Source organism: Mesoplodon mirus (genome assembly GCF_964341445.2).
Source record: "Mesoplodon mirus genome assembly, chromosome: 9".
Classification (NCBI taxonomy): Eukaryota; Metazoa; Chordata; class Mammalia; order Artiodactyla; family Ziphiidae; genus Mesoplodon; species Mesoplodon mirus.
In genome coordinates, this window is record NC_138985.1 from 21,646,844 (window position 1) to 21,657,644 (window position 10,801).

A 10,801-nucleotide genomic window follows, 5' to 3' on the forward strand; every position below is an offset into this window, starting at 1 on the left:
CTCCGCCTTGCTCTCTATCCCACGTTGGCTGTAACTCACTTGACTGTACACTTCAGTTGTCTCCGGCCAGAATGTTCGACCTGTGAAATGAATCAAAAATCACACCAATAAAGGTCCCATTCCAAACCATCTTTTAACATTCCATTACATCTTCCAGGATTCAGAGGAGACCAAAGCCAACTTCTAAAATCAAAGAAACATATTTAGAAGGAATCGCTGTGAACAATGAACATCAATTCCTAGATCCAGTGTTATTTTTGTTATTATCATTATTACTTACGACTTACTTCTTTTTAAGAAAAATGCTCTATAATTTGAAACATTTGAAAATGACTTGAATGGGAATCAGAATAAATGTCACATCCCTCCACCGTGAGCCTCTTCCCCTCCCTCAGACACACACACACACACACACACACACACACACACACACATTTCCCACAGACTGCCAGGTACCCACGCAAGGCGTCCCCTACCCTCTGCGCTCAGGACCGTGCTGCCCCGAAAACCTCACTAAGACCAGCCTGGAGCAAAATGGAAGGAGTCAGAGTGTCCCCCAGGCCCACTGTCCTGGTCTTTCAGGGTCCTCTCTCCTTCCACGTCTCCCTGCCTCTCACCCCACCCAGTTGTCATGGCCCCTCCCCCAGCTCCAACTACCTGAGAAACCTACCTAGCGTTAGATTCCTACAGCAAAACCCAATAAAAGCCCAAGAAGGGCTAAGCCCTCCCAAGGAAATGGATCTGCAGAAAACAACGCTGGACAGACGACAGACTGTGAGAATTCTCCTCCCAGCTGTACCCACTCATTAGCTGAACAACCCTGGGCAGGCGCTGTGGCTCTCTGGGACAAAACAGGAAAATAAGGAGGCTGGGCTGGGGTGTTCTCAGAGCTTGTTCTAAGCCACACCTTTCAAGGTCCAGGTTGGCTGCACCTTAATAGGAATAAAGGCCCTGCAGCATGGGGACTCACCCCACAACTGTGTCCCTTGACCAGTGCTTTCCACAAAAAACCACTGAACGTTCGTCGATCCGTTGGGAATTTTGATGAGCCCCTTCTGGTTTGTTTTGCCTTGTTTAAAATATCTAGCTCCACACAGGGGAGTGTGACGGGGAGTTGAGTGGGCAGGGCTCTGGCTCCAGCCATCCCAGGCGTTGGTGTGCTCCACAAGGACGTTGTGGGATTTAAAAAAAGAAAAAAAAATCTAGCTCAAAAGTAAACGAGCTTTTGGAAAAAATGCATACAATTCACCAAGACAACAGACACATCCAGCAGTCCGTTCACTATAGAAATTCATATCCCCAAAGCACTGAATTCCACCTTGTACGTAACGAGAGAAAAGCCTCAGGCAGACACCTGCCAAATGACAATGAAAAAGCAACAGAAGGCTACGGAGTGACCCCCTGATGTAGTAGCTGCAAGCACAGCACATAAGCGTCACCCACCAACCTGTGAGTACGGGGAGGCAGGGTTTACCTCTAGCAGAGATCCTGGCCCAAAGAGGTCCTCGATAAATTTTTGTTGAATGTCTGAATAAAGCCATGGGTGGATCAATGAACTGAGAAGAAGAAGAAAGCAAGTAAAGTCCGGCAGAGGTAAACCTACCTGTTCTATCATGAGAAAAATAGGTGCTTTTAGCAATACCATCCAGGGAGTAAGCATTACAGGGCAAGAGAATGAGCAAAATCTCTTGGTGGTGTTTTCCCCCGTGATTGCAGGACCAGCTGATCCATCCTACAGCTGGGAAGCAGATAGTGCCCGGCTACCACGAGTTCTGGTACAAAGGAAGCAAGGGCCAACTCTCCACCTTTGCGAGAATCTGAACTTCCATTTAAAGACTCTCTGGGTGCTTCCCCACCTTGTCTTATCTCCCCCATTTTCTCCCACCTATCCTGTTCTTATTTCAGTATTATCTCTGATTCTGTGTCCGTTATTCCATTTTGCCTTGTTTTGTTTTTCAGCTCTGCAGTTTATCTAAGTAAAACCTCAGACGTAACCCTTATGAAGGTGTTTAGGAGATAAAAGGGAATTTGAATATATAATTTTTAGAACCCCACCCATATTGTCATGTTGTAGCAGTCCAACATAGCTGATACCATTATAAATTGGAAGAGGTGTCTGCAGTTGGCCTGCAGGATTCCAATACCGAGAGACTCTAGGAAGGCAAGTCTCTAGGGCGGGTGGAGGAAGGGTTTAAAACTCTAAATGAGTTGCATTCATGAAGTCTGTTTTTTAACTGGCTTACAAGTAACTTGAGACAACAGTTATATTCGATAACCTTCTCTTTCACCTGCTTATGGCATTTAGAAGAGGAGGCACATACAGTGGCTTTAGATGTCAGCCAGGTTGCCCTGAGATCCTCAGCCAAACTAAACGATCTAATCACAGGAGTAAAGGAATTCCTGCTTTAGTTCATTCATTCATAAACTTATTCATTTCACAAAGATTGAACATCTCTACTGTACACCAGGAGAAATACAAAGGTGAACGAAACAGGGTTCTTAAATTGATTTTTTTTTCCACCTTGGGATTTCACAATCCTATGATAGGTTCCTCCAGGGGTGACTAATTGACTTAACTTCCTCCAAATGTGTTTATAAAGATTAGTGGAGAAAGCGGGATACAACAGGTGTAGGTTCAAATCCTGGCTCTGCTACAGAGATGTGTGACATTTGACAAATTTCTTAACCTTTCTAAGCTTTAGTTTATTCATCTATTAAGTGGGAATGATAATGCCTATCTCACAGGATTGTTATTTTTGCTTGAAAGAAAAACAAGCATAAAATGCACACAGTAGTACATGGTGTATGGGAAGAATTAAAATTAATTTCTTCCTTCTATTGTCCTCTGTATTTCTGACCATTTTCCCCTCAGTTTGTACCCTTAGTACTTTTAGTGAATTTGACCTCCTCTCCCAAATAAGCTTGGCTCTAATATGCCGTTTTATGTACTGCAGCTGTTCTTTGCTTTCAGCACATGCTGATATGAAAATGTCAAATGAGCAAACTGAGGCTTTATAATGTTTTTTACATTAGTACTAATGAAAGCTAACATGTATTAACTCAAAGCCAGCCAAGTTGCAGGCACAATCCAGTGTTTTACCTGCGTCACCTCGCTTAATTCTTAATAAGAGCTCTATGAAGTAGGTGCTATATTGCACCTGTTTTTACAGTTGAGGAACAGGGTGAATAAGTAGCTTGCCCAAAGGTCTGCTGCTGGTCAGAGGGGAAGATGGGATTCTTGAACCCAGGCAGCCTGGCTCCAGAGGCCACCCTCTTAACCTCTTGCTAAGGGGCTGTAATGTAGTGATTATTAGGTAGCATTGGGTTGCAAGTAAGATCGTAAGAGAGATCAAAGTTTTCAGCCAATTGGTTTGATCACAAAATGCTAGGAATTCATCAGAAGTTTATTACATAGGATTCTGTAAAAAAAAAAAAACTATGTCAAAACACACATTATGTATTTTGTATATCAAAAATACATACATACATACATATTTATATATATATATATATATATATATATAACATTTGGGAGAATGAGGTCAAATATATATGTATATGTACATATATATATATTTTACATTATAGATTGTTTCTGTTATACATAAACTGAATCGACACAGCTAGTTCTTCTTAAAATTTGGGAGCCTGTGTCTGGGTTTGTCTGAACTCTGTAAACACAATGCATTCATTCAGTATCTACCAAGCACTTTGCACATGGCTGGCGTTACGCTAATGATAAAAAGATTAGCCCTGCCAATGAGGAATTTGTGGCCCAGAAGGGGAGAAAGAGACTTAGCAAGGAGGTAATTACACCATCATTGGTGTGAAGAAGTACTGCAGACACACAAGGGTCAAGTAAATATCCCCCCCAAGACCCTTTATTTAATAATAATAAAAAAAAGAACAAGTCCCTTTTAGACTTCTGGAGGCACCCTTCACATGGGTTCTCATAAGTATATTTTTCACTAATTCCACACATGTGAGGGCTGAGCCCTGCTGAGCCAAACCCTTCCAAGACAGAACTTCCCTCGGCTCAGTTGGCTTCAAGTAAACCAGAATATTCTGCACTTCTGCAGTCTCTGTCTTCCACCACCCAATCCCCAGCCCTCTCAATGCCTACGTTTCTAGAAAAATAAATATATGAGGTCAAATCAGACAGTTCCTTCCAGAGACAGGGTCTCCACTACGTTATGGATGATTTCAATGGAATCCTGTCCAAGGGCTAGAAAAGGAGCTCTGAGAGATGAACTCAGAGTCTCCTCAAATGCTAACTTTTATGACAATAGAAATTCACTGGGCTTGGGTTAACAATTGTCAACACTATTCCCATTCTCAGACCTGGTTTTGTACGAAGCATGGAGAGAAAAGAATTATTATACAAAAACACATTTTTAGATGCTCAGCTTTAAGATGGCAAGAAGAAAATATAGGGGGAAAATGTCGTTTCTTTTCATGTTAAAAGCAGAAGTAAAAAAAAGTCTTCAGCTCTGAAGAACAAGGAATAATAGCACTACCCAAAGCAAACTTTTAAAAGAAAAGTCTTATATAGCAGCAACTGTTTTAGTACAAAATTTACAGATTATGGTATTTCTCATAACTCCTTGCTGCCATAGGGAAAAAAATATTTTATTTAACTTTTATTTGATTTCATGGCTATCTTTCCTTTTATTTTTTAAAGCACAACTTATCCTCATTAATTAGATTAAAATAGTTTATCTTTTTTTCTTTTTATTGGAGTATAATTGCATAACAATGGTGTGTTAGTTTCTGCTTTATAACAAAATGAATCAGTTATACATATACATATGTTCCCATATCCCCTCCCTCTTGCGTCTCCCTTCCACTCTCCCTATCCCACCCCTCCAGGCGGTCACAAAGCACCGAGCTGATCTCCCTGTGCTATGCAGTTGCTTCCCACTAGCTATCTACCTTACGTTTGGTAGTGTATATATGTCCATGTCTCTCTTTCGCTTTGTCACAGCTTACCCTTCCCCCTCCCCATATCCTCAAGTCCATTCTCTAGTAGGTCTGTGTCTTTATTCCTGTCTTACCTCTATGTTCTTCAAGACATTATTTTTAAATTCCATATATATGTGTCAGCATACAGTATTTGTCTTTCTCTTTCTGACTTACTTCACTCTGTATGACAGACTCTAGGTCCATCCACTTCACTACAAATAACTCAGTTTCATTTCTTTTTATGGCTGAGTAATATTCCATTGTGTATATGTGCCACATCTTCTTTATCCACTCATCTGTCGATGGACACTTAGGTTGCTTCTGTGTCCTGGCTATTGTAAATAGAGCTGCAATGAACATTGTGGTACATGCCTCTTTTTGAATTATGGTTTTCTCAGGGTATATGCCCAGTAGTGGGATTGCTGGGTCATATGGTAGTTCTATTTGTAGTTTTTTAAGGAACCTCCATACTGTTCTCCATAGTGGCTGTACCAATTCACATTCCCACCAGCAGTGCAAGAGTGTTCCCTTTTTACCACACCCTCTCCAGCATTTATTGTTTCTAGATTTTTTGATGATGGTCATTCTGACTGGTGTGAGATGATATCTCATTGTAGGTTTGATTTGCATTTCTCTAATGAGTAAAGATGTTGAGCATCCTTTCATGTGTTTGTTGGCAGTCTGTATATCTTCTGTGGAGAAATGTCTATTTAGGTCTTCTGCCCATTTTTTTTTGTTTGTTTGTTTTTTTTTTTTTCATTTTAAATGACTTGATCTTTATTTTATTCTGGGAACTCCAGGGAGAGAAAATATACCTAGTGAAAAGATCCAAATGGAAACAAATTCTTTTTTTCTTTTTTTTTTTTTAATTTTTTGCCTTATAACAAATTTAATCAGTTATACATATACATATGTTTCCATATCCCCTCCCTTTTGCGTCTCCCTCCCACCCTCCCTATCCCACCCCTCCAGGCGGTCACAAAGCACCGAACTGATCTCCCTGTGCTATGCGGCCGCTTCCCACCAGCTATCTACCTTACGCTTGGTAGTGTATATATGTCCATGCCACTCCCTCACTTTCTCACAGCTTACCCTTCCCCCTCCCCACATCCTCAAGTCCATTCTCTAGTAGGTCTGTGTCTTTATTCCTGTCTTAACCCTATGTTCTTCATGACATTTTTTTTCTTAAATTCCATATATATGTGTTAGCATACAGTATTTGTCTTTCTCTTTCTGACTTACTTCACTCTGTATGACAGACTCTAGATCTATCCACCTCATTACAAATAGCTCAATTTCATTTCTTTTTATGGCTGAGTAATATTCCATTGTATATATGTGCCACATCTTCTTTATCCATTCATCCGATGATGGACACTTAGGTTGTTTCCATCTCCGGGCTATTGTAAATAGGGCTGCTATGAACATTTTGGTACATGTCTCTTTTTGAATTATGGTTCTCTCGGGGTATATGCCCAGTAGTGGGATTGCTGGGTCATATGGTAGTTCTATTTGTAGTTTTTTAAGGAACCTCCATACCGTTCTCCATAGTGGCTGTACCAATTCACATTCCCACCAGCAGTGCAAGAGTGTTCCCTTTTTTCCACACCCTCTCCAGCATTTATTGTTTCTAGATTTTTTGATGATGGCCATTCTGACTGGTGTGAGATGATATCTCATTGTAGTTTTGATTTGCATTTCTCTAATGAGTAAAGATGTTGAGCATCCTTTCATGTGTTTGTTGGCAGTCTGTATATCTTCTGTGGAGAAATGTCTATTTAGGTCTTCTGCCCATTTTTGGATTGGGTTGTTTGTTTTTTTGTTATTGAGCTGCATGAGCTGCTTATAAATTTTGGAGATTAATCCTTTGTCAGTTGCTTCATTTGCAAATATTTTCTCCCATTCTGAGGGTTGTCTTTTGGTCTTGTTTATGGTTTCCTTTGCTGTGCAAAAGCTTTGAAGTTTCATTAGGTCCCATGTGTTTATTTTTGTCTTTATTTCCATTTCTCTAGGAGGTGGGTCAAAAAGGATCTTGCTGTGATTTATGTCATAGAGTGTTCTGCCTATGTTTTCCTCTAAGAGTTTGATGGTGTCTGGCCTTACATTTAGGTCTTTAATCCATTTTGAGCTTATTTTTGTGTATGGTGTTAGGGAGTGATCTAATTTCATACTTTTACATGTCCCTGTCCAGTTTTCCCAGCACCACTTATTGAAGAGACTGTCCTTTCTCCACTGTACATTCCTGCCTCCTTTATCAAAGATAAGGTGACCATATGTGCGTGGGTTTATCTCTGGGCTTTCTATCCTGTTCCACTGATCTATCTTTCTGTTTTTGTGCCAGTACCATACTGTCTTGATTACTGTAGCTTTGTAGTACAGTCTAAAGTCAGGGAGCCTGATTCCTCTAGCTCCAGTTTTCGTTCTCAAGATTGCTTTGGCTATTCGGGGTCTTTTGTGTTTCCATACAAATTGTGAAATTTTTTGTTCTAGTTCTGTGAAAAATGCCAGTGGTAGTTTCATAGGGATTACACTGAATCTGTAGATTGCTTTGGGTAGTAGAGTCATTTTCACAATGTTGATTCTTCCAATCCAAAAGCATGGTATATCTCTCCATCTATTTGTATCATCTTTAATTTCTTTCATCAGTGTCTTATAATTTTCTGCATACAGGTCTTTTGTCTCCTTAGGTAGGTTTATTCCTAGATATTTTATTCTTTTTGTTGCAATGGTAAATAGGAGTGTTTTCTTGATTTCACTTTCAGATTTTTCATCATTAGTATATAGGAATGCCAGTGATCTGTGCATTAATTTTGTATCCTGCTACTTTACCAAATTCATTGATTAGCTCTAGTAGTTTTCTGGTAGCATCTTTAGGATTCTCTATGTATAGTATCATGTCATCTGCAAACAGTGACAGCTTTACTTCTTCTTTTCCGATTTGGATTCCTTTTATTTCCTTTTCTACTCTGATTGCTGTGGCTAAAACTTCCAAAACTATGTTGAATAAGAGTGGTGAGGGTGGGCAGCCTTGTCTTGTTCCTGATCTTAGTAGAAATGCTTTCAGTTTTTCACCATTGAGGACGATGTTGGCTGTGGGTTTGTCATATATGGCCTTTATTATGTTGAGGAAAGTTCCCTCTATGCCTACTTTCTGCAGGGTTTTTATCATAAATGAGTGTTGAATTTTGTCGAAAGCTTTCTCTGCATCTATTGAGATGATCATATGGTTTTTCTCCTTCAACTTGTTAATATGGTGTATCACGTTGATTGATTTGTGTATATTGAAGAATCCTTGCATTCCTGGAATAAACCCCACTTGATCATGGTGTATGATCCTTTTAATGTGCTGTCGGATTCTGTTTGCTAGTATTTTGTTGAGGATTTTTGCATCTATGTTCATCAGTGATATTGGCCCGTAGTTTTCTTTCTTTGTGACATCCTTGCCTGGTTTTGGTATCAAGGTGATGGTGGCCTCATAGAATGAGTGGGAGTGTTCCTCCTTCTGCTATATTTTGGAAGAGTTTGAGAAGCATAGGTGTTAGCTCTTCTCTAAATGTTTGATAGAATTCGCCTGTGAAGCCATCTGGTCCTAGGCTTTTGTTTGTTGGAAGATTTTTTATCACAGTTTCAATTTCAGTGCTTGTGATTGGTCTGTTCATATTTTCTATTTCTTCCTGATTCAGGCTTGGCAGGTTGTGCATTTCTAAGAATTTGTCCATTTCTTCCAGGTTGTCCATTTTATTGGCATGGAGTTGCTTGTAGTAATCTCTCATGATCTTTTGTATTTCTGCCGTGTCAGTTGTTACTTCTCCTTTTTCATTTCTAATTCTATTGATTTGAGTCTTCTCCCTTTTTTTCTTGATGAGTCTGGCTAATGGTTTATCAATTTTGTTTATCTTCTCAAAGAACCAGCTTTTAGTTTTATTGATCTTTGCTATCGTTTCCTTCATTTCTTTTTCATTTATTTCTGATCTGATTTTTATGATTTCTTTCCTTCTGCTAACTTTGGGGTGTTTTTGTTCTTCTTTCGCTAATTGCTTTAGGTGCAAGGTTAGGTTGTTTATTCGACGTGTTTCCTGTTTCTTAAGGTGGGATTGTATTGCTATAAACTTCCCTCTTAGAACTGCTTTTGCTGCATCCCATAGGTTTTGGGTCATCGTGTCTCCATTGTCATTTGTTTCTAGGTATTTTTTTATTTCCTCTTTGATTTCTTCAGTGATCACTTCGTTATTAAGTAGTGTATTGTTTAGCCTCCATGTGTTTGTATTTTTTACAGATCTTTTCCTGTAATTGATGTCTAGTCTCCTAGTGTTGTGGTCGGAGAAGATACTTGATACAATTTCAATTTTCTTAAATTTACCAAGGCTTGATTTGTGACCCAAGATATGATCTATCCTGGAGAATGTTCCATGAGCACTTGAGAAAAATGTGTATTTTGTTGTTTTTGAATGGAATGTCCTATAAATATCAATTAAGTCCATCTTGTTTAATGTATCATTTAAAGCTTGTGTTTCCTTATTTATTTTCATTTTGGATGATCTGTCCATTGGTGAAAGTGGGGTGTTAAAGTCCCCTACTATGAGTGTGTTACTGTCGATTTCTCCTTTTATGGCTGTTAGTATTTGCCTTATGTATTGAGGTGCTCCTATGTTGGGTGCATAAATATTTACAATTGTTATATCTTCTTCTTGGATCGATCCCTTGATCATTATGTAGTGTCCTTCTTTGTCTCTTCTAGTAGTCTTTATTTTAAAGTCTGTTTTGTCTGATATGAGAATTGCTACTCCAGCTTTCTTTTGGTTTCCATTTGCATGGAATATCTTTTTCCATCCCCTTACTTTCAGTCTGTATGTGACTCTAGGTCTGAAGTGGGTCTCTTGTAGACAGCATATATATGGGTCTTGTTTTTGTATCCATTCAGCCAATCTGTGTCTTTTGGTGGGAGCATTTAGTCCATTTACATTTAAGGTAATTATCGATATGTATGTTCCTATTCCCATTTTCTTAATTGTTTTGAGTTCGTTATTGTAGGTCTCTTCCTTCTGTTGTGTTTCTTGCCTAGAGAAGTTCCTTTAGCATTTGTTGTAAAGCTGGTTTGGTGGTGCTGAACTCTGTCAGCTTTTGCTTGTCTGTAAACGTTTTAATTTCTCCATCAAATCTGAATGAGATCCTTGCTGGGTAGAGTAATCTTGGTTGCAGGTTTTTCTCCTTCATCACTTTAAATATGTCCTGCCACTCCCTTCTGGCTTGCAGAGTTTCTGCTGAATGATCAGCTGTTAACCTTATGAGGATTCCCTTGTGTGTTATTTGTTGTTTTTCCCTTGCTGCTTTTAATATGATTTCTTTGTGTTTAATTTTTGACAGTTTGATTAATATGTGTCTTGGCGTATTTCTCCTTGGATTTATCCTGTATGGGACTCTCTGTGCCTCCTGGACTTTACTATTTCATTGCCCATATTAGGGAAGTTTTCAACTATAATCTCTTCAAATATTTTCTCAGTCCCTTTTTCTCTTCTTCTTCTGGAACCCCTATAATTTGAATGTTGGTGCTTTTAATGTTGTCCCAGAGGTCTCTGAGACTGTCCTCTGTTCTTTTCATTCTTTTTTCTTTCTTCTGCTCTGCAGTAGTTATTTCCACTATTTTATCTTCCACGTTACTTATTCGTTCTTCTGCCTCAGTTATTCTGCTATTGATCCCATCTAGAGTATTTTTCATTTCATTCATTGTGTTTTTAATTATTTCTTGATTCATCTTTAGTTCTTCTAGGTCCTTGTTAACTGTTTCTTGCATTTTGTCTATTCTAGTTCCAAGATTTTCGATCATCTTTACTATCATTAT